Source organism: Mixophyes fleayi, chromosome 11 (genome assembly GCF_038048845.1).
Source record: "Mixophyes fleayi isolate aMixFle1 chromosome 11, aMixFle1.hap1, whole genome shotgun sequence".
In the NCBI taxonomy this organism is placed as follows: domain Eukaryota; kingdom Metazoa; phylum Chordata; class Amphibia; order Anura; family Limnodynastidae; genus Mixophyes; species Mixophyes fleayi.
This window is the reverse complement of record NC_134412.1, coordinates 48,043,341-48,068,769: the sequence shown is the minus strand read 5'-3', so window position 1 is coordinate 48,068,769 and position 25,429 is coordinate 48,043,341. Positions and strand designations below refer to the sequence as shown.

The following is a 25,429-nucleotide window of genomic DNA, read 5'->3' as shown; positions in this document are numbered from 1 at the left end:
GTCTCCTCGTAAGAACTGTGACAAAGAGGATAGGTTTGTCTAGTTAAGATCCAGCCCTGCTGTTCAGTACTGCACATCGTGATAGGGGGTGGGTACACTTTCCCATTCTTGCCAGCTGACCTCCCCAAAAGGAATTGGAAGAAAATGCAGGAGTGTGTGCACTCTCAGAGTCAACTTTTAACGTAACATATTGGGGGAAATTCAATTGGCCTGCCCAATAATAACCGATATTACGGTAATAGTGTGCATTATTACCGTTAATACAGCAATCTTTAATGATGGTTTTTGCTCGCAAACAGAAATCAGGGTTAAAATAACCATATTAACTGTAATATAATTAACGCCGCATTGAGCGCGGCCAAATTGAATCTCCTCCCACTGTATCTGTTGATTTTGTTTTATAAACTTCCTAGAAATCACAATCAATGATGATGCGCTATTTTTTCAGCAGATGCTTACAAGAGATAATGTTCACAGATCTGAAGGTAAATTGTGTAGGTGTGTACACATGAAACTGCATGCTCATCGGTATTTTCAATCGTTGGTGATTGTTAGAGTAATTGCATCTTAAGTATAATCACACAGGTGTAGCTTTACATTCAGGCACTGACATTTAGTTACAGCTACATTTTTATACATGAGGTCATATGTTCTTGCATGGCTACAACGTCAGAATTTCAACACTTCTTCCAGACAGCTGGTAAATATAGGACAACAAACATTTTTTAAAAGAACAGTTGTACACCAAAGACAGTGTTATGAATATACCCTACTGTGTTTTGGACAAACTGGATTTTTCCATGCTAATTATATGCTATATTGCTAAAATGGAAATGTTAAGTCTCGTCATTTGTAGTCCCATCATAACACCATTCGCCAAATTCTCTTTCTGTTCCCAATATAATAAATACAGAGAAAAGTAAATTTACAGATACATTATATTAAGATAATTATTTAAATTATGCAGATACTCATTATTTCAGTACCTCTGTCTGGAAGATGTGTGGTTAATTACCGTGAAAGGCTGGAATTTGAGATAGTGAGCAGAGAGTCAGCAGCTATATTTATCCTGACTGTAACCTGAGCTGAGGATTCCTGAGGGAAGTTTGTGAGTCTCAGTGTGCAAGCAGACCCAAGCTGGACAGATCTGGGGTTATGAATATGAATTGGTTTGTAATCCTCAAATTTCTTCCAGAGAAGAGTTGAATGGGATTAAAAAAGTGCGAGATCTAACCACAACCAACAGCTCTCATAAAGCAGGTGAGACAAAGTGTTACCATGCACTAACCAAACACATTCCCAGAGATACTGTAGATCATATTATTGAAATAATTGAGACCACAAATGCTTTTTTACCAGTCAGGTACAATGTTGTGTGTTAAGCCAATTCAGAAATATATCTGATTAACTACCCAACATATTGGGTTATCTAGTGCTGTATAAATAGCAATCCATTTGAAATGTATCATGTTATTAACACAAATCACAAGTTACCTATTATAAAGTGCTGTACAATATGCCGGCACTTTATAAATAAATGTTAACAGGGGCAGGCTGAGCTGGGGGGCATGGGGGCATCTGCCTCCCGGGCTGTTCCTATATTGGGCTACCTTGGGCTGGGTCACTGGGCCACCCGCATTTTTTTTCTTTAAAATAGGCTGCTGAGTCGTGTCTTGCCCCCCGGGCTAAAATTTGCCAATCCTCCCCTGAATGTTAATAATAATAATACCTATCCCCCTTATTCCCCTAACCCAAGTTCCAGATGAGAATTTTCCATGCACTTCAATATCCTTGATATTTTCATTTCTAGCTCACAGGGTTTTCCTTACATATTTTCACATAAATATGTCACCAGTACAATTTATAAATTAAATGTATCTGGTCTCTCTACATTACATCAATATACATTTGCACTAATTTCACTAGGTTCTAAGCTAAGCTTAGTTATTAATAATTTACAGTACTTAGTGCATAAGTCAGAACCCCAGTGCATTAATGTATTTTCTAAAAAACAGATGTTGGTTTAATAGTTACAATTGTATTGCTGTATGTCGCATACCTGCCACCTGTTCTAATTCAAAGGGACAGTCATAGGTTCTAAAGATGTTTCCTTTGGAATGCATGCCTCTAAAATGTCTCTACTCTTTAATATGAACCAACTCTACATTACAATTCATATATAATTCACGTTACCCTGTATTTTGTTTATTCTAAGTGCTTTATAACTTAATAAGTTTTAAGAAAAGTATTTAAAGAAATAAAAAGTATTAACAGATGGGGTAACTTGGTTTGGGACAAATGGTTTTATTCAGTGCCCATTGCAAGACCAATGATATCCATACAACAAGACTATATCATCCTTTATTCCCCACATCGATTCTATAACTAAATCATATAGCACACATTTAAAAAACATTTCTCAAAGGGTTACATATGTTATATAGACAATGAACATGTTGAAAAAATGTGGACCCTCCCTCCCCCCCTTCTAGGTGTACTCATGCTGGGAAGTGGGTGTGGGGTAGTAAGAATAGTAAGAATATTTTTAAGGTAATAAAACATTTTGTCCTTGGTGCACCCCCATGGCCAAGCTGTCATTAAGAGTCTGGGCATGCTGGCACCTGTAGCACTAAAAGAACTAGTATACCCATATGACTGCCAGGACATGCTGGCACTTGGGGACTCACAAGTGCCAGCATGCCCTGGCACCCACTGGGAGCTATAGTGCATCAAAGGAAATGAAATAAAACACGCACACCATTGTAAACATTACTTTAATTGAAATAAAACCCTATTTATTGCTTACCTACATCCAGGGTTTTCATCTATAATAGATCAAATGATCCTTGCTTGTTGATATTTCGACATTCATAATGTCAACACCATAAGGTCGACAGTCAGAATGTCAACATCATAAGGTCGACAGTCAGAATGTCGACAAAGTTAAAAGATTGCCATTCAGAATGACAACATGTTTATTGTCAACATTCCGACTACATCCCTTGTAGAATACGCACATATCTCACACAAGACACTGTAAAAACTTTAATTCATGCACTCATCATCCCAAGCATTCACTATTGCAATTCCCTCCTTACTTGTCTTCCCCAAATCAGACTCTCACCCCTACAATCTATTTTGCACACGGTGGCTAGATTGATTTTCTTTGAAAATTGTTTTTCCACTGCTGAGCCACTCATTGGTCGCTTTATTTTCTACTGAATCCAATATAAAATACTTCTAACAACATACAAGGCTATCCGCAAAACTGCACCAACATAAAGCTCCTCACTAGTCTCAAAATACCTCCCAACTCAATACCTCCATTCTGCACAAGATATGTATCTCTCATCCACACTCATTACATGCTCCCATTCCCGGTTACAAGAATTTTTTCGACCTGCGTCTACTTTGTGGATTTTCCTTCCTCGCACAATAACATTTTCTGGTAGTCTTCAAGTGTTCTCTGAAAACCCACCTATTCAGGCAAGTTTATAAAATTCCTCAACTACCCTCTTAACCTTCCTAGGTTACCCTATTATCAACCTTTACACAGTTAACACAAGACAAGAACCCTTTGACCAATATTGTCATGTCATTGGATCACATAGACCACTAGGCACTTTTTACCTTTGAAATCTGGCTGAACCAATATGTAGTATATAGCACTTCATCTCATTTATTAAACTCCCAGTGTCCCATAGCTTGCAAGCAGGGCCTTCTTATCTCTTAGTCTGTCTGTATTACCCAGTATTGTTTTATTACTGTGTTTGTTCCCAATTGTGAAGTGCTACGGAATTTTATGGCGCTATATAAATAAATGTTGATGTTGATGATGTTCACCAGGTGCTTTTTGCCACACTCAACGCAGGGTTATGTGAGTTGACACATAAAAAAAAATGCTATTTACTGCATATTGCAGTCATTTAGACAAACTCGTGTTTGGGAAAACACAATTTTTTCCCAAACCAGTGCATTCCTTCCGTATTACCATGATCAGTAAGCATGTCATTATGTGAATTTTAGTGTACCAAGAACCACCTAGTCAACAGTGCATGTAAGTCCAGCAATATAGTATTTATGTAATTGATATTGAAATGTTGCAATTGTCTAGCCATATATTTTTTATTGGTACTACAGCACTCAGGTTTTGGACAGTATCAGAGTAAGGCTCTACATGTCTGTGAAATACAATTTTACAGAATAATAACTGTGACTGGATGGGCTTACTTTGCCAGCGGTCTGTTGGGGAAGAGGATCAATGGATGTTCTTCTTACACAGTTTTTCTGGGTTTCTTTTTCGCTGACAGTTACTGACAGTTACTGACCACTCCTGCTGGTGTCTCTTTGCCACCAGACACTCGCTGACTGCGAATGCCAAATGCACAATAGTTGTAGGAGAATCTCGCGGCCACCACTAGGCTCCCCCACGGCACCTTGAACTGGTTACTTCTAGGTAGCTGATATAGCTGCTACAGTGCCTATATGTTGTGGGTTGGCTGATACCTCCTCACTGTTTTTATGGATCAGCGGTCAGAGCATTGACACAGAGAGGCCGTGTTCAACACAGGACAGTCAGGGAACATATTAGAGCGTAAGTTCCTATCTGTTGTTCAAAGGATACAGCAGGCAAAAGGCATCAGGCAGAACTTTCAAGCAGTGATGTTTATTGCTCAAATGTCCTGACAAGGACCTTTACACACTAGCTAGAGGTACTAGTGAACTCCAGAAGTTCAGATGGTATAATACATTACATGGTCAAACAGAGCTCTTTATATACTGTTTCTGACACATATGTTGGCAGGCCCCCATAGTTCTCCTCTTGTCTCTTACCTTTGCATTTTAATCATTGCTCTGATCCTGTTAGTTGCACACATATGGCTGTGCACAGGTTCAGCTCCACTTAGTTCACTCCACACCTCTCCACCGCATTGCTATTTTCTTTTAGCTTTGTATTTCACCTATACCTGTTCACAGCTGAATTGATTTTAATTCACTTTGTTTCTGTTGTTTGAACTGCCTTGTATGCTGTGTTCTGTTTTACCTATGCTCTATGTACGACACTGTGGACCCTTTGTGGTGCCTTATAAATAAGATAATAATAATATGTGCATTTATCATAAGTGGAATTAGTCATAAGATATATGTCAAACTTACATACTAACCCCTTAGAAAAGTTTCTGTAATAAAATAGTGCCCCAATACTATACTTAATAATTTCATATTTGATAATAATCTGTGTGTAAACTTGTGACTAATAGATTGAATGTAAAATTATATGTTTAGGATGTACCAAAGAAAAAATAATGCATTTTAAAGAAATCCTTAAAAGTATTGTTTTGAAAAGCCATAAAAGATTAGCCTATGCACAGCCTTCTCTCTCAGTGACCTCATAAGGGCTGGGGCTAGGGGGGAAAACAATTTGTTTTAGAAAACATGAAAAACTGTTATAGCTAGTCTAATGAAGTGAACTGGAAAAAATATGGTTTAGTTGATTTTCTGAGATGTGTAGTGCCTCAAATACAATTGTCATAAATTACTCAAAACTGAAAGCTCCTTTAGCAGGTGATTCCCATCATGATCCCAAAATAAAACGTTGGGGATTTATTAAAAACAGTATGAACAATTTTTTAGATGTTTTTTTATTAAAACATACTGTTGCGTTATACATCACATGGAAGCCCATAAAAAGAGGTTTAAAATGAGACCTTGTTCACCTCTCTTGCTCAATCAGATGAGATGCAAAAGCAAGTTAAAAAACGTTAAAAGCAAATTTTTTGGTAAAAAAGTGCAACTTTAAAGGCGTGTAACTTCAAAACCAGTGCACATATCAACCTTAGATTTCTGGGTTTTCTTTACACCCATGACAGCATTTATTATACCAAATTTCATTAAAATTTGAAACGGTCAGTTTGAAACCCTGTGTTGATTTGATGTGGAATAATCCAGACGTCCTCCTCTTCCTGCTCTTTTCTTCCTCATCCTCCTTCCTCTTGCACTACGCCAGCACTCAGTTACTACGTGTGCTGAGCTCCTCCAATTTGGCAAAGCATGCACTGCTCTAACACTCAGGTTCTTGTGACTGAGGATGAGAGTCAGATGAATGTGAGATGAGTCCCAACTGGAGGAGCTCAGCACATATAGTTCCTGAATGCTGTGGTGGTGCAGTGCATATACCGCCACAGTTGCATTCTAACAGGCGCCCGTGACATGGATGGAGGGAAAGGGGGGAACGGACCAGCCCAGGGCTGATCTGCAGAACTTTTAATAAGATGGCTGGTCCCTGGGAAGCAGCCAGACACTAAAAGGCAGCCTTGACCTGCCCCATGGCCTATCAGGGATGGGTTGCCTGGAGCTGGAGCTCCATTGGCCCCATTGTTAATCCAGCCCTGATCTACACTAGGGTATCAATTTAACTAATCAGATCACAATTCTATTTTTCTTTAAAATTCAGCCCTTCCTGATGAATCAAGTTCTTGAAAATAGGACTGGGATTAGGAACATGAGTGTCCAGGCAACTGCCCCTTTTTAATACAAAGAGGAGTATCAGGCAAAGTGGGTATTGAGTCTCAGGTTGTGAATTGTAGTGGTGATGACAATGTGTTGGTGTATATACATATTATCAGTAAAACAGCATAACAGGTAATGCAAGCAGGAGTGGTAAATAGATCTTTGTACATTTTTACTAGGGATGAGCGCACTCGGATTTATGAAATCCGAGCCCACCCGAACGTTGCGGATCCGAGTCGGATCCGAGACAGATCCGGGTATTGGCGCCAAATTCAAATGTGAAACTGAGGCTCTGACTCATAATCCCGTTGTCGGATCTCGCGATACTCGGATCCTATAAATTCCCCGCTAGTCGCCGCCATCTTCACTCGGGCATTGATCAGGGTAGAGGGAGGGTGTGTTAGGTGGTCCTCTGTCCTGGTAGATCTCGTGCTGTGCTGTTTAGTAGTGTGCTGTGCTGTGCTGTGCTGTGCTGTGCTGTGCTGTGCTGTGCTGTGTTCTGCAGTATCAGTCCAGTGGTGCTGTGTGCTGTGCTCTGTCCTTCTGAGGTCAGTGGTGCTGCTGGGTCCTGTGCTGTGTCCTGTTCAGTCCAGTGGTGCTGTGTCCTGTGCTCTGTGCTTCTAAGGGCATAGTTATTTCCCCAATATTCCCCTGTGTTTAAAAAAATAAAAAAAAGTTTTTTTAAAAAATACCAAAAACTACTTTAATTTTTTTTAATTACCACAAAATTTGCACAACCAATCCTGCAGTATAAGCCCATTGGTACTGCAATATTACCAAGTTCACACATTCAGCAGTAAAAGTCCAGTGGTACTGCAATATTACAAAGTTTACACATTCTGCAGTATCAGTCCAGTGGTGCTGTGTCCTGTGCTCTGTCCTGCTGAGTTCCGTAGTGCTACTGGGTCCTGTGCCGTGTCCTGTTCAGTCCAGTGGTGCTGTGTCCTGTGCTCTGTGCTTCTAAGGGCATAGTTATTTCGCCATTATTCCCAAGTTTTTAAAAAATAAAAAAAAAGTAAAAAAAAATAAAAAATTTAAAGAAAAAAAAAAATATATAATAATTATAACCAAATTTGCAAAACCAATCCAGCAGTATAAGTCCATTGGTACTGCAATATTACAAAGTTCACACATTCTGCAGTATCAGTCCAGTGGTGCTGTGTCCTGTGCTCTGTCCTGCTGAGGTCCGTAGTGCTGCTGGGTCCTGTGCCGTGTCCTGTTCAGTCCAGTGGTGCTGTGTCCTGTGCTCTGTGCTTCTAAGGGCATAGTTATTTCCCCATTATTCCCAAGTTTTTAAAAAATAAAAAAAAGTAAAAAAAAATAAAAAAGTAAAAAAAAAATAAATAAATATAATAATTATAACCAAATTTGCAAAACCAATCCAGCAGTATAAGTCCATTGGTACTGCAATATTACAAAGTTCACACATTCTGCAGTATCAGTCCAGTGGTGCTGTGTCCTGTGCTCTGTCCTGCTGAGTTCCGTAGTGCTGCTGGGTCCTGTGCCGTGTCCTGTTCAGTCCAGTGGTGCTGTGTCCTGTGCTCTGTGCTTCTAAGGGCATAGTTATTTCCCCACTATTCCCAAGTTTTTTAAAAATAAAAAAAAAGTAAAAAAAAATAAAAAATTTAAAAAAAAAAATATATATAATAATTATAACCAAATTTGCAAAACCAATCCAGCAGTATAAGTCCATTGGTACTGCAATATTACCAAGTTCACACATTCTGCAGTATCTTGTGCTACATATAATGGAGACCAAAAATTTGGAGGATAAAGTAGGGAAAGATCAAGACCCACTTCCTCCTAATGCTGAAGCTGCTGCCACTAGTCATGACATAGACGATGAAATGCCATCAACGTCGTCTTCCAAGCCCGATGCCCAATCTCGTAGTACCGGGCATGTAAAATCCAAAAAGCCCAAGTTAAGAAAAAGTAGCAAAAAGAGAAACTTTAAATCATCTGAGGAGAAACGTAAAGTTGCCAATATGCCATTTACGACACGGAGTGGCAAGGAACGGCTTAGGCCCTGGCCCGTGTTCATGACTAGTGGTTCAGCTTCACCCACGGATCTTAGCCCTCCTCCTCCTCCCCCCCCCTACAAAAAATTGAAGAGAGTTATGCTGTCAGCAACAAAACAGCAAACAACTCTGCCTTCTAAAGAGAAATTATCACAAATCCACAAGGCGAGTCCAAGGATGTTGGTGGTTGTCAAGCCTGACCTTCCCATCACTGTACGGGAAGAGGTGGCTCGGGAGGAGGCTATTGATGATGTAGCTGGCGCTGTGGAGGAACTTGATGATGAGGATGGTGATGTGGTTATTGTAAATGAGGCACCAGGGGGGGAAACAGCTGATGTCCATGGGATGAAAAAGCCCATCGTCATGCCTGGTCAGAAGACCAAAAAATGCACCTCTTCGGTCTGGAGTTATTTTTATCCAAATCCAGACAACCAATGTATGGCCATATGTAGCTTATGTAAAGCTCAAATAAGCAGGGGTAAGGATCTTGCCCACCTAGGAACATCCTCCCTTATACGTCACCTGAATAACCTTCATAGTTCAGTGGTTAGTTCAGGAACTGGGACTAGGACCCTCATCGGTACAGGGACACCTAAATCCCGTGGTCCAGTTGGATACACACCAGCAACACCCTCCTCGTCAACTTCCTCCACAATCTCCATCAGATTCAGTCCTGCAGCCCAAGTCAGCAGCCAGACTGAGTCCTCCTCAATACGGGATTCATCCGAGGAATCCTGCAGCGGTACGCCTACTACTGCCACTGCTGCTGTTGCTGCTGTTAGTCGGTCATCTTCCCAGAGGGGAAGTCGTAAGACCGCTAAGTCTTTCACAAAACAATTGACCGTCCAACAGTCGTTTGCCATGACCACAAAATACGATAGTCACCCTATTGCAAAGCGTATAACTGCGGCTGTAACTGCAATGTTGGTGTTAGACGTGCGCCCGGTGTCCGCCATCAGTGGAGTGGGATTTAGAGGGTTGATGGAGGTATTGTGTCCCCGGTACCAAATCCCCTCGAGATTCCACTTCACTAGGCAGGCGATACCAAAAATGTACAGAGAAGTACGATCAAGTGTCCTCAATGCTCTTAAAAATGCGGTTGTACCCACTGTCCACTTAACCACGGACATGTGGACAAGTGGTTCTGGGCAAACGAAGGACTATATGACTGTGACAGCCCACTGGGTAGATGCATCCCCTTCCGCAGCAACAGCAACAGCTGCATCAGTAGCAGCATCTACAAAATGGCTGCTCATGCAAAGGCAGGCAACATTGTGTATTACAGGCTTTAATAAGAGGCACAACGCTGACAACATATAAGAGAAAATGAGGGAAATTATCTCCCAGTGGCTTACCCCACTTAGACTCTCATGGGGATTTGTGGTGTCAGACAATGCCAGTAACATTGTGCGGGCATTAAATATGGGCAATTTCCAGCACGTCCCATGTTTTGCCCACACCATTAATTTGGTGGTGCAGCATTACCTCAAGAGTGACAGGGGTGTGCAGGAGATGCTTGCGGTGGCGCGCAAAATTGCTGGACACTTTCGGCATTCAGCCAGTGCCTACCGCAGACTAGAGGCACATCAAAAAAGCATGAACCTGCCCTGCCATCACCTCAAACAAGAGGTTGTGACGCGCTGGAACTCCACCCTCTATATGCTGCAGAGGATGGAGGAGCAGCAAAAGGCCATTCAGGCCTACACAGCCACCTACGACATAGGCAAAGGAGTGGGGATGCGCCTGAGTCAAGCGCAGTGGAGACTGATTTCCGTGTTGTGCAAGGTTCTGCAGCCATTTGAACTTGCCACACGAGAAGTCAGTTCCGACACTGCCAGCTTGAGTCAGGTCATTCCCCTGATCAGGCTGTTGCAGAAGCAGCTGGAGAAAGTGAGGGAGGAGCTGGTAAGCCATTGCGATTACAGCAAGCATGTAGCTCTTGTGGATGTAGCCCTTCGTACGCTTTGCCAGGATCCGAGGGTGGTCACTCTTTTAAAGTCAGAGGAATACATTCTGGCCACCGTGCTCGATCCTCGGTTTAAAGCGTATGTTGTGTCTCTGTTTCCGGCGGACACAAGTCTACAGCGGTGCAAAGACCTGCTGGTCAGGAGATTGTCCTCTGAAGAGGACCGTGACATGCCAACAGCTCCACCCTCATTTTCTTCCACATCTATGGCTGCGAGGAAAAAGCTCAGTTTTCCCAAAAGAGGCACTGGCGGGGATGCTGATAACATCTGGTCCGGACTGAAGGACCTGCCAACCATTGCAGACATGTCTACTCTCGCTGCATTGGATGCTGTCACAATAGAAAAAATTGTGGATGATTACTTTGCTGACACCATCCAAGTAGACATGTCAGACAGTCCATATTGTTACTGGCAGGAAAAAAAGGCAGTTTGGAAGCCCCTGTACAAACTGGCTCTATTTTACCTGAGTTGTCCCCCCTCCAGTGTGTACTCGGAAAGAGTTTTTAGTGCAGCGGGGAACCTGGTCAGTGAGCGGCGAAGGAGGTTGCTTCCTCACAACGTTGAAAAAATGATGTTTATAAAAATGAATAATCAATTCCTCAATGAAGTACAGCACTGCCCTCCAGATACTACAGAGGGACCTGTGGTTGTGGAGTCCAGCGGGGACGAATTGATAATGTGTGATGAGGAGGAAGTACACACTGTAGGGGGAGAGGAATCAGAGGTTGAGGATGAGGACGACATCTTGCCTCAGTAGAGCCTGTTTAGTCTGTACAGGGAGAGATGAATAGCTTTTTTGGTGTGGGGGCCCAAACAAACCAATCATTTCAGCCAAAGTTGTTTGGTAGGCCCTGTCGCTGAAATGATTGGTTTGTTAAAGTGTGCATGTCCTATTTCAACAACATAAGGGTGGGTGTGAGGGCCCAAGGACAATTCCATCTTGGAACTTTTTTTTTTGGCATTATATGACCAATCAACAGTCGTTTGCCATGTTCAAAAAGTAAAACCAAATTTTAAAAAATTCAAGAAATTAAACCAAAAGTAAAATGCCGTGTCATAATTTAAAACAAGAGTTTTTGACGTGCTCTAAAACTACTGTATTGTTGTTTATATTTTATAAACACTACACTTGAAAGCTTGAGTCTTTCAATAAAAAAGTAACTGTCCATTGCACGAATATTTGCAACAGGGACAATTTTAGGGTTAAGAAAGCCAACTGATAACACTTCGACGCTGTCTGTCTTTATAAACACTACACTTGGAAGTTGGAGGAGGTATTGTGGCCCCGGCACCAAATTTACTACCGGGGCCACTCCACTGTGCAGTCCATATTTAGGTGTATCAGATATTAAACAACGGTGACAGTTGATGCCCAATTTTTTAATTATATTGTGGCCTCGGTACCAAATTGTGTACCGGGTTCACCACACTACGCAGTCCAGATACTTGTTTGGTGGAATTCAGACCAGTTGAGGGTTTTATTATTATATTGTGGGGACCACTCTATCTATACCACACTACAACTCTATACCACTCTATTTCATACTTTAATTCTATTTAATACTTTAATTCTATTTCATACTTTAATTCTATTTAATACTTTAATTCTATTTCATACTTTAATTCTATTTAATACTTTAATTCTATTACTAATTACCATAAAGAGGAACAAAATAAACCAATTTTACCAAAAGTATAATGTGACTTAGACTTACAAACACTACACTTGAAAGATGGTGCCTTTAAATGAAAAAGTCAGTCTTCATTGCACGACTATGTGCAACAGGGACAGTTTTTTGGTTTACAAAGTCAACCAATAACACTTGGACCCTGTCTGTCTTTAACATACTTGATGGGATCTCAATGACGAATTGTCTGTACCATGTTTGGAGGAGGTATTGTGGCCCCGCTATCAAATTGGGTACCGGGGCCACCCCACTACGCAGTCCAGATACTTGTTTGGTGGAATTCTGACACGTGGAGGGTTTTTTAATTATATTGTGGCCTCGGTACCAAATTGTGTACCGGGGCCACCACACTACGCAGTCAAGATAGATAGATGCGTATCATAGATAAAGTACATTCAGTGGTGTGGGGCAAATTGAAAAATATTCAAAATGCACTGACATTATCAAAAACAAGAGGTTGTCACACGCTAAAACTCCAACATGTATATGATGGAGAGGATGGAGGAGCAGCCGTATGTGTAGTGTAATGCAGACCTGTTGAAGGTTTTTTATATATTTTATTGTGGTGCCCAGTGCCCACTCCTCTACGCAGTCCAGATACATTTATTTGTGCGAATCATAAAAATTCAGGGTTTTTAATATATTGTGGTGACCCACTCCTCTACGCAGTCCAGGTACATTTATTGGTGCGATTCATAAAAGTTCAGGGTTTTTAATATATATTGTGGTGACCCACTCCTCTACGCAGTCCAGGTACATTTATTGGTGCGATTCATAAAAGTTCAGGGTTTTTAATATATTGTGGTGACCCACTCCTCTACGCAGTCCAGGTACATTTATTGGTGCGATTCATAAAAGTTCAGGGTTTTTAATATATATTGTGGTGACCCACTCCTCTACGCAGCCCAGGTACATTTATTGGTGCGATTCATAAAAGTTCAGGGTTTTTAATATATATTGTGGTGACCCACTCCTCTACGCAGTCCAGGTACATTTATTGGTGCGATTCATAAAAGTTCAGGGTTTTTAATATATATTGTGGTGACCCACTCCTCTACGCAGTCCAGGTACATTTATTGGTGCGATTCATAAAAGTTCAGGGTTTTTAATATATATTGTGGTGACCCACTCCTCTACGCAGTCCAGGTACATTTATTGGTGCGATTCATAAAAGTTCAGGGTTTTTAATATATATTGTGGTGACCCACTCCTCTACGCAGTCCAGGTACATTTATTGGTGCGATTCATAAAAGTTCAGGGTTTTTAATATATATTGTGGTGACCCACTCCTCTACGCAGTCCAGGTACATTTATTGGTGCGAATCATAAAAGTTCAGGGTTTTTAATATATATTGTGGTGACCCACTCCTCTACGCAGTCCAGAAAGATACCTTGTTGCAACGTTTTGGACTAATAACTATATTGTGAGGTGTTCAGAATACACTGTAAATTAGTGGAAATGCTTGTTATTGAATGTTATTGAGGTTAATAATAGCCTAGGAGTGAAAATAAGCCCAAAAACTTGATTTTTAAACTTTTTATGTTTTTTTCAAAAAAAATCCGAATCCAAAACCTTAAATCCGAACCGAGACCTTTCGTCAAGTGTTTTTTGCGAGACAAATCCGAACCCCAAAAATAACGAAAATCCGGATCCAAAACACAAAACACGAGACCTCAAAAGTCGCCGGTGCACATCCCTAATTTTTACAGAAAGGCCACCGCTTGAGAAAGGAATGGAACAAGGGAGACAAGCAGCAATATTTTATTGTGATTAATATGCAAAAAAATGTGCATATGGTAGGTGCATCTACCACCGACATTTAATCTACGGACTGAAGGTCTAAGGACTAAATTGAATATCATTTGTAATGTTCATTTTATCACTACCAATAAACATTGTCCAATGCGATTATCGTGGTTCCAATGCACAAAGAGATGTAATAGTCAAATGTAGCAGGATGACAGCAAAGCAAGATAATGAATAGACAGTAAATAAAATAAAATATAATAATAAACAGGAAATTATAAACTGAATAAATTACACCTGCACTTCCCCTGATCCCAGGTTCAGCTACAGTCATGTTGTCTGTTGTCAGAAAGAGAGGAAGAAAAACACTGGCCCAGGGAGCTGATATGCAGCTTGAATTAGCATAAAGAGTGACGATGTCATGAATATACACAGATAACACCAAGAGAGGTCTTCATTGGTCAAGGGTTGTCTGCTGGTCATATGTCAGTTTATTTGATCTTTTCCAAGGGTGGGGGCAACTTACTCCAACTGCTGCCTACTGTCTTCCCAACGATAAATCAGTTTAAACTGACCCACAAACAAAGTACTTTTGAGTAATAATCTCATATTGCTCATAACTTGCGACCACTAGATGTGATCGCTACTCTGTCAAATGCTGGTGAAAAAAGCTTTAATATGAGACCAAATTCTTAACCTTTTAGAGGACCTGGACCATAAATACCTTAACTTTAATATTATCCATGTATAATGAATCTCTAATACATTTTACTAATAAATAAATGTGGATTGGAACCTTAATAAATATGTATTATTTACAAGTGGAAGTGGAAATGTAAATGTGTGTTTTGCTAATCCATACGATTGCATTATTACACGTGGCGTACTAATCGCAATCGCACAGTAAAACAATTTTAATCAATTTAGTTTACTTCATCCAATTTTTTGACTTACACACATTATTCCTTTTTGGGAATGTCCCTTTGATGGACAGCATATTACTCTATTAATTCATACAAGTTATTTATATTTGTGTTATTATGTTCCATCTACTTTAATATACTATCAATGTTTCACTATTTTCCATATTTATAACTACCTATATTAAGTATTTCAAGTATGTATGTTGCTATGTTATGCCCTTAATTTATTTACTCCATGTAATCAATTTACCTTCAAAGCTTTATAACTTTATAGCAAAGAAGTTTTCAATATTTTTAGTTGTCTAATTACTTTGTCGTCTGTGAAGAGATTATGCACACACTATGCACCCAAAAACACAGACAAGGGTGTAACTAACACAGTAGCAGAGTGTCCTAGTCCTATGGGGATCTCAGCTGGGGGGAGGGAGATCATCACCTACCCTTCCTTGCCTTCCCGTGTCAGAATGCGTATGTGTATTTTTCAATCATGGGTGATACATGGTGACTGTTACAAAAGTTTGTTATGAGACCCACAAATGTCTAGTTGTGCCCCAAATATAAGGTAGATCTGATTTCTTTTATTCTGTATGTATAGTCATCAGAACACTTTCCTGTGTTGTATAGATACCAGAATCACCATTCTCTGTCATAAATGAGAAAGACTCGACTTTCCAAGGGTTACAATTTTATAGCATTTTATTTTAGAGTAATATTGCAAGTAAACACTTGAGTCAAATGTTGCTGAAACCAACCTCCAAATCTGTCCGTGTGCATTTTATGTCCCGTGCTCATACAAGTCAGCGCATTCACAGAAAATTGAGCCTGCATGAGACATCCAGTTCTCAACCAACTCCTCTTCTAATCACATGCTTGCAATGCAACCTGATACTAAATATCACAACATCTTTCTACATGTTATTGCAGCATGATGATGCACTAATATTTACTTAAAATTAAGACTACATTGCATAGAAGTTCAACTGTCTTTTTCAGATTCTCACTTTAAAATAAAATACAGTCTTACATTCACATACATACATAATATTAATATGGCTATAAGCTTACACTATGTGCAAAACAACCTTACAGGTTAGATACCCTCACTGCTGAAACACGGATAAGAAAACCACTGAGAGGCACAAGATGTGCCTACACATTGCTCTTCTCACATTGCTGACACTAAATACTGAATTGACAGGAACTGAACAGGGGAGAGCAGCTTGCATGTGCCTAAATGGGGGTGTAATAGTAAAGTGTCATTTGGTGTGGAAAGTAATTTATACTGTAGTGTAGTGTGTACAGCATAGTATTGCGAGTAATTTAATTTAGTGTTTGGAGCAGGATTAAACAACATGTTGTGGAACTACAAATAAAAGCATGCTAGTTGAAAAAAAATGGACAGTGAAAGGCACCCTGGTGTAGAGTGTAGTACAATGGCATAATTATGAACATGAGGTGTTGTGGTATACTATTGTACTGACACTGCCTGAAGTCCTGCATAGCAAGCTTTTAATTTAATATGAGCATTGTAGACTTGATTGATTACTCAGGACATTTATAAGATTTAATAGACACCTGTAATAATCCCAATTGCCTTACCCAATGCTCACGCTTAATTAAAAGTGCAGTGCAAGGGACTTGAGGCACAGGTTTAAGTAAAGAAAAGAATCATCCCTGAGCAGTAGTAGGAGAATTATTGTTCAAGATATCTATGAAGATGAGTAGAAGGTAATTTTTAAATCTGATGAAAGAAGTGGGATGGGAGGATCTGGATTAACAAGGTGGCAGTGCCATATTAAGATCCCACAGAGTCCTAGGCAAAATAGTGTTTTTTCACCCTCCACCAGCTATGTCCATACAAAATGCCTTTCCCAGACACCTTTCCACCATGCCACTGAATTTACATTGCTTACCCTATACATACCCCCAACATTATTTCCAAGTTTTCTTGTATTCAACATTATGACATATACTGTATATACCTATATTCATGTAGTCCCCTAGATAGCACTAAGCACACTCATGTCCTCCCACATGAACATAAACATAGAACTTTATCCCGCGCTGCCCTTTATACATACACAGACACAGCGTTACTCAGAGATAAAACAGAAACTAATTCACATATGTCCTGTGGCCCCTAATCAGACATTATCATATTTCCAAAGAGGTCTACTTCCCACACAAAGTCATAATAATTTTTAATTTGTTGTGTTATTTCCCTGCTTCCTGATGAGGTTAGTATAATTTGTCATGTGGCTAGTTCCACTATGTACAGAGGTCTCCTAAAACACAGATAATAAAAGTGCTTTAATGTATTGTGTGTAGTGGATTGAACTGGTTCATTGTTGATTCCTGGAACTCTTTCCTGAAAACTCTGTGTATTTACCACTTCCTGGATCTCCTTATGAGAGATCACTGCTGCAACACCACTATCCAGAACTGGAGCGTTGGACTCTGCTAGATCAGGAAGAAAACATTTTGCACTCTCCCTCTGACCTGTCTCCCCGTCAGAATGTCTCCTGAAATTGTGATCCAATATCTTCTCCATATATTTCTTTACATGTACAGGGCCAACGCTGGGTCAACCCCCTGTAAATTTCTTGTATCTATCCCAACCTGAGTCTCCAATTGGGTGCTGACTAAGAGAAAACACATCTTTCCTCAGATGAATTTGTGTGAGACACCCTCTCCCACTTGTGGCACAGAGGAATACATCACTCAACCTTGGCATTACCTCCCAGTTACTGACATAGGGACACATTACCCTTTCCACACTTTCTGTTGTATGTATAGGATTAAGGCTGTGGTCACATACTTGTGAACCTATCACTACCTGGGCAACCTCTTAGGGGTTGGCTGAGAGAACACTTTCCTGCCCGCTAGGCTCATTTATGTTGGGCCACACCTTATCTGCTACAGAGAATTTAGACAATTCTGCTTCAGACACAAATGGGTGCACACTCTGCCATCCATCCCAGTCAGGCAGCACCCCTGCCTCAGGACAGGGAAAAACAGCAGGGTTAACAGCGCTATTCCAGCATTCTACCTAAATTCCCTTTTTCAAATAAGTGTGCCCCTGATTTCTTCAACATTATTTAAATGGAGTTTAATATGACAGTTAATGTCACAACAAGTTATTGAATAAAAAGACAAATTGGCATTCAGAAACACAATGCATTCACACTTTTTAAATAGTTTTTTTCCATCCAAATATGTATTCCTTAGGAAGTTATGTTATTTAGATGCTTACTAATAGGGGTAGTATCTATTTATGATGCATATCATGTGATTATTTCTGCTGTCTACAAATAACTACAGAGGTCTCCTGAAACACAAGTTATAAAAGGCAATTCTTTGTTGTATTATGTTTCCTATATGGATATATAATGTCCAGTGGAATGACCCCACTGGTTCTTTCCAGTATAAGAAATTTCTGAAAACTTTTAACATCTGGGACAATACAATAAAACATAGTTTGTGACATTTAGACCTCTCTGCAAGAACACTCCTTGCTGAGTGACACAATACAGACCTCTCAAGTAACAAGATATATTAACCCCTAGTTTACCTACACACAGGGATGTCGCAGAATAAAAAACAACTATTATCTGTTGGAGTAATCATGACCACACTTATATATTATTTTCCTAATTCCCGATTAGGCAATAATTACAGTACATTATAAACTAGGAGACCAAAATGTTTTTTCTGTTAAGGCACTCAAATCCACTGAATAAAGCTGAAATATTAAAGTTTTATTGTTTTAATTCTAAAACACACCCTCAATTTTTTATTGTATTTTGGAAGCAAAATATTAGAATAAAAATATATGAAGTGAAAAAGAATAAAAATATGCTTGTTATGTATTAAATATGATTGTATTCAATAAAAGCCCATTAAACAGGTCAGGAAAGAGTACATGTTTAAACTTATTTCATTCCAAATGCCTTGTTTGTTCAATTTAATCAGCACATGAGGCAATTATTATTGTCACACTGGTTTTATTCAATTAGATTGTTCAAATATTAAAACTGACTGTGAAATGTACTACTACATAGTAAACTTGATATTGCTTTCATGTGTTTGTCAATGTTATGCAATGTTCTATGTATTTTCACATTGTATGTTGGTTGCTTAGTTTTCAAACCATAGCCCAAAAATCATCTCCTTTCACTGCATGCATTACACGGCTTTTCAATATTTTGCTGTTATGCTTGTATTGATGCTGCAGTGATGTATAATTTATTACATAACATTGTGTGCAGGTTGGTTAGTTATCAAATCAAAACAATAATCCCCTTTTTCTGCATATGTTGTACCATGCATGTATTAATGCTGCAGTGATGTGCAGGGTTTGAAATCATTAACATGTGTTGATTGAGAGCACAATGTTTATTCTATAAGTAAGACTTTAAGCATTGTGTTTAAAGATATCTGTGATAATAAGTATTTAATTTTATTCATTTTCTTCTGCCTTTGAAACATAATTTCGTATTTGCTAGCTAAAAACGCTGTGTTTATTTTGTAGCTACGACACTGACTTGAACACTGTATTTGCAGTTTTAGTTATACATTATGTTTGCTTTCACATTGATAATTTGTAATATGTATAAAATATATGAAAACGCTGGACCTTGTTGAAACAGTAGGCGGAGCCTCTAGGTATTTAGTAACTGTGACAGGATGGACCGCCTATGCCACCTTGTCTGCTATTGCTGGGAACCGGCTGGGCTTACTTTGCCACCATCCCCTTTCATTATTACAAATACACCCCACCTGTCGCAGAAGGAGGTGCCTGCTACCACCACTGGACTCCTTTATGGCATCCTGAACCAAGTTTCTTCTGGGTAACTGTCGCTGCTAGTGTACTCCCATGCTGGTACACCTGGGCTGGTACCCCTGACCACTTACTATGGATCAGGGTGCTGTGGATGGATAAGCCCTGGCCTATCACACTGGCCAGAGCTGCTGGGCAGCGTGCAGAGCTGTGGTATTAGGAGCTGGGTCCAAACTTCAGAACAGCTGGAGGACGGATTAGATTTAGGGTCTAACCTGTAAGTCACAGGAATACAGAAATATTAAAGAAGTTGTCAAGCAGGGTCTTGAAGCAGAGTGATGTTTATTTAGCTCAAGTGTCCTGACAAGGACAGTTCCACTGATTAAAGGTCTCAGTGGTCAGGTCAGATGGAACATCAGAATTTCAGTGTACAAGGGCTCTCTTTTTATAATACAGTTTTAGAGACTAGACTTGGCAGGGAGTAAGCCAGCCCCCTGATCAGAGAAGGCTCCGCACAGACTGCGATATTTCATTCAAACATTAACATCAGGTTGTACTCTAATCCCGCATCTAACACAATTTAACTTCCACATCAAACTGATTACCTCAGATTTCCATCAGATTTCAGGATGTTCTTAAACTTTAAATGCAATTTATACTTAAAAAACTTACACTTCTGTGATATCCTACATCACATGATGTTAACAATATTCAGACAGGTTCTAACACCCTTAACACCTCAGTAACTCACAGTAAGGACCTCCTGTGGTGTGTTCAAGTGTTGGTCACTCACATTGAATAGACTTAATTAGCTTTAATGAGGACACCCTCTAGAAACTACAGACACTGCCTCAAATAAATGCTTCAGAAATCAAACATATACCTCAGACATGAGTGCATTTCCTCTAGCAAAGTTAAAACAAACAAGTTTCTTCCGAAGTCTCAGAAATAAAGATTTCCCTTACCAAAATATACACAATATCAAAAATAAGTGCATTTGCAATTAGATAAACAAGCATCCTGTGCCATTTCCTTTAAATAAATTTATACCATAAGTTACTTGTAAGTGATCCAGTCAGAGTAACATTGCGTAATCTAAATTAATGGGCATTGTGCAGTGGAGGGCTGGCAAATTTTGGCCCGGGGGTCAAGATTCGATTCAGTAGCCTGTTTTAAAGAAAAAAAAATGAGGGTGGCCCAGTCACGCAGCCCAAGGTAGTCCACAATGACACCGGACCGGGGGGCAAATGTTCCTCTGCCTCCCACCCCAATAATCAATGCTTGTAGGAAGACACTATTATTGAAATTTCCATCTATCTAAAGCTCTATTTTAGTTCTAATATCAGATATATGTATGTATTGTTAATAAATTCTTAATACTAATCCCAATTGATTGGTTATAAACGTCGTTGTTGTTGCCCCCACCCCCTAGGTTTCCCAGAACTATCCACTATCCTCCAGGATAGTTTATTTAAAATTTTATCAGTGCCTCTATAACAAGATTCCTACTCAGATTTTTTTTTACAAAATGTATTAATTACTGTTCCATATAAGGGATCTACTATATAAATGCCTAGTGGCGTGTGTGAAAAAAACAAAAAAAACAAGCTGCAGCGCCACCTGCTGGGCAGAGTTATACACTGACCTATATATTTCTTGAAGGAGAAGTGACAGTTGGGAGTGGTTGGTGGTTGCCGGGGGTGACAGTGGGGAGTTTTTAACACCTTAAGTAGCTTGATGAAGGATGTGGCGATGAAGATGAAGGATGAGGTGATGGAGAAAAATGATGAGGTGGTGACATGTGGACAAAACCACGTTAAAAAAGGGCGCTTGCGTCGGGAAGTAACGCTCTTCCCCTGAGGAGGCCTGGGCTAGGCCCAAATGCATGACAAGAACCTTTTTAACACCTTAAGTAGCTTGATTTGACTAGAATGCATGAGTATCATGCACGGGTTAACTTGTATTACATATATGGTGAACTATTGCCCTTTACTTCTTTATTGTACCTTAAGTTATAATGAAACAATGTCTTAAGCTAGGTACACACTGCCTAATTTTCCACCAACTTTTTATGCCGATTGATTTAACATCCGATCGATAGTCCGATGACTAGGTCTATAGACTGCATATACATTAGCCTCGTTTTAGCAGCTTTTACAGTCATGTTGTTGTTGAACAATGATTTTAATTTCGTACACACAGAAGCGACACTTGCAGGTCATGTAATGACATACCAAAGACATTAGCATAAAGGGGCAGAACTTTCACTATAGTTAACACCCAAAAACAGAAGACACTATGTTGTTTATTCTGGGTATGTTACAAATATTAGTTAATAAAGGTTAATAATAGTTTATAAAGTTTATAAGTTTATTAGTTTATAAAGGTATAAGTTTAGAAAGGGTAAATATGGATAGGTTCCCAATATAAATGTAAAGGGTTACATAACACAAGTGTAACGGTCTGCAACCAGACAGGTACAATACACATTTCTTTAGAAATGAGAGAGAGAGGAAAACTTATGTCAACTCGCTGCACTCCAGGACTAATGTATTTAATTAAATAAGATATACACTATAGCTTTATTGATATTCATTAAGATACGCTAAAAAATTAATATTTCATCAAAAGAATCACCTAGTGAAATATTAAAAATTGATAAGTAGAATGAGCTTCCAAAATGATCAAACAACTGTTAAAATGCAACAAAAAGCTGCTGGTCACATTTGTACTTCCTAAATTTCAATAAACAATCCTCAAATATTGACTCAAAACATTCTCTAAATGGTAATATCCCATATAAAAGTGTTGCTGTTTGTGTGTGTTTATTATTATTATTATTATTATTATTATTATTATAATAATATAGGGCTTTAAAATTCAATGATATAAGGAGAATATCCTATTATTGGACTTCACATGGTACCCCAGTTACTAGTATAGCTGCTTATTTTCCTTCCTTATAAGAAGGATTACTATGTTGGGTCAGAATTTAGGTTAAATCCATCCCGATAAACTTTCAGCAGTTGACTAGTTACATACACACACACACACACACACACACACACACACACACACACACACACACACACACACACACACACACACACACACACACACACACACACACACACACACACACACACACACACACACACACACACACACACACACACACTCTAGATGCTTATCATAATTCAGATCAGACTTAAAGAGGTTTGTTTTAGAACATATATATAGTAGGAGTAATAAATGTGGCGTACCGCCAACGCGTGTTTCGCTAGTGGCTTTATCAAGACTAACCGAGGGGTAAGACCTGCCGGCTTTTTATCATTCTTTAACACACCTCCTTCATTATTATTCACAGGTTTAATTCTCTGCTCAGCCAGTCAGATGTGAGATCCCGCCTTCAAAGTTATTCCCATTGGCTAAGTTTGTTTGTTTACATTCAGGCACTGTTGCGAGCAATATAAACAAATGATTGCTCAATATTATTGGACAGTATGGTGAAATGGTCAATATATAATTAACAACATTTTATAAAGGTAGGTATATAATTATAATACAATAATAGATATGTAAATAATAATAAAGACCAAGGGGTCTGAATGATCATAATAATTTTATGGTGCTCCTATAGGGAGTCATCTGCTTTGTATTATCAATTTTATTAATAATAGGATGGATGCATTGACTTCATTGTACATGCATCCTGCATTTTACAAATTTCATTATTTGGACCAGCAAATGTTGTTAGAAACAAAAAAATAGTATAAACAGTAATATAGAACTATAAAAACAACACACAAATCAATGTGTTTTTCTCTGACTAAAAGAGACCTTTTATAATTAAAAATAATATAGACAGTTTATTACATTATTATTTCACTTCAATTTAATTGTCAATATTGACATCTTAATTCACTTCAATAAACCATTTTCACTAAATTATACATTTCAATTGTATTTATTTTTCACTTCATTTTAATTTCACTATTTGTTCATTTTAGTGGCATAATTTATCTATTGTATATATCAGGACAACTTAGTTCATGGTCAGCGTTCATATATCTATTAAACCTTGTATTATATTTATATACCTACCTTTAGGAAATTTTGTTAAATATATATTGACTGTTTTACCATACTGTCCAAGCAACAATATTAAGCAATAAAATTATTATGATCATTCAGACCCCTTGGTCTTTATTATTATTCACATATTTATTATTGTATTATAATTATATACCTACCTTTATAAAATGTTGTTAATTATATATTGACCATTTCACCATACTGTCCAATAATATTGAGCAATCATTTGTTTATATTGCTCGCAACAGTGCCTGAATGTAAACAAACAAACTTAGCCAATGGGAATAACTTTGAAGGCGTGATCTCACATCTGACTGGCTGAGCAGAGAATTAATCCTGTGAATAATAATGAAGGAGGTGTGTTAAAGAATGACAAAAAGCCGGCAGTTCTTACCCCTCGGTTAGTCTTGATAAAGCCACTAGCAAAACCCATGTTGACGGTTTGGCACATTTGTTACTCCTACTATATATATGCTCTAAAAGAAACCTCTTTGGGGAGTATTCAATTCTCCGAAAGTCCCGCGGCATTAAAACTATTACTGTTAATACGGTAATAGTAAGCTGGATTTCAGCGCGCAGAATTGCGAGCTGCAATCCAGCGAGAAAATTACCGTATTAACTGTTTTTCCACGCACTATTACCGTAATAACGGTAATAGTGCACCGACCGCGGGATTTTCGGCGTTTCCGCCGGGAATTGAATATGCCCCTTCAAGTCTGATCTGAATTGTGATCAGCATCTAGAGTGTGTGTGTGGGCGCAGCCAATTCAAATGAGCTTATCTGTATGAATGTGTCTCATGGATTAAAAAACTAGCCAGCTGCTTCTTGCGATAAGCAAATATACTATTAAGTTATTAGCAAGCTGAGAAGTAATACTTCACTGAATGTAGAACTGGTTAGGCAGTAACTAATATCTAACTGCTAAAGTTTGGATGTTACTACAGCGAAACACTACAGTGAGGCATGTGCTTTATTAGCATTTCTACCATGTGCAAGTGGAAAGTTTATCGGGGTGGATTTAACCCCTTATTGTTACAGACATTTCTGAGCCAATATAGCAATCCTTTTCCGAACATCGCCCGAACATCGCGTCTCCGTTGCTCAGGGCCGCTTCCTGTCGGCCGACTTCCACTCCCACCAATGATTGGCGGTAGCCACTATTTAAGCCAGACTCTGGCACCACTAGGGTGCCAGAGTATCTAGTCAGCTAGCCTGTCTCTTGGCTCCTTTGTTATATATATACAATATATATATTCATCCTGCTTGCATCTCCGGATTCCGGATATATATAACCTGTAAAACACCAAAATCAGATTAATAATAGAAATCACAAGCGTTCATAATAATATAATAATAGTGGTCTATATTTTCCAAGTAGAAAGGACTTGCACTGTATTACAGTATACTAGCACAGCTGCTTGCGCTGTCCTAAAGGCAGGAGGGGTACTGAACCAATACCCTCTGATTTTTGGATATTGGAAGGACAGTGGCTGTCAGGGTTGCCAAGGCAAGACCACGGAGAGAAACTAGGTGAACGAAGTGGTTTATTAGAAACACTGGTAATACAGGTTCAGGATACAATAAATAGTAAGGCATAAATAAAAACCACAGTTCATAACAGTGGAATAGGCAATATTGTAAAGCGACGGAGAGATGCAGAAACCAACAGGTTGCAGGGTGGTTACCTCTGGAAGAGGTGG

General features: G+C 39.1%; 1 protein-coding gene across 1 annotated transcript in view; it reads left to right on the top strand.

The window, feature by feature from the left end:
* Window positions 1–1,118: 1,118 nt before the first annotated feature.
* Window positions 1,119–25,429, top strand: part of USP2 (ubiquitin specific peptidase 2) — a 94,959-nt gene continuing 70,648 nt past the window's right edge. Inside the window, exon 1 of the mRNA XM_075191183.1 lies at window positions 1,119–1,260. The gene's annotated coding sequence lies outside the window, so the exon portion shown is untranslated. The remainder of the gene's footprint in view (window positions 1,261–25,429) is intronic.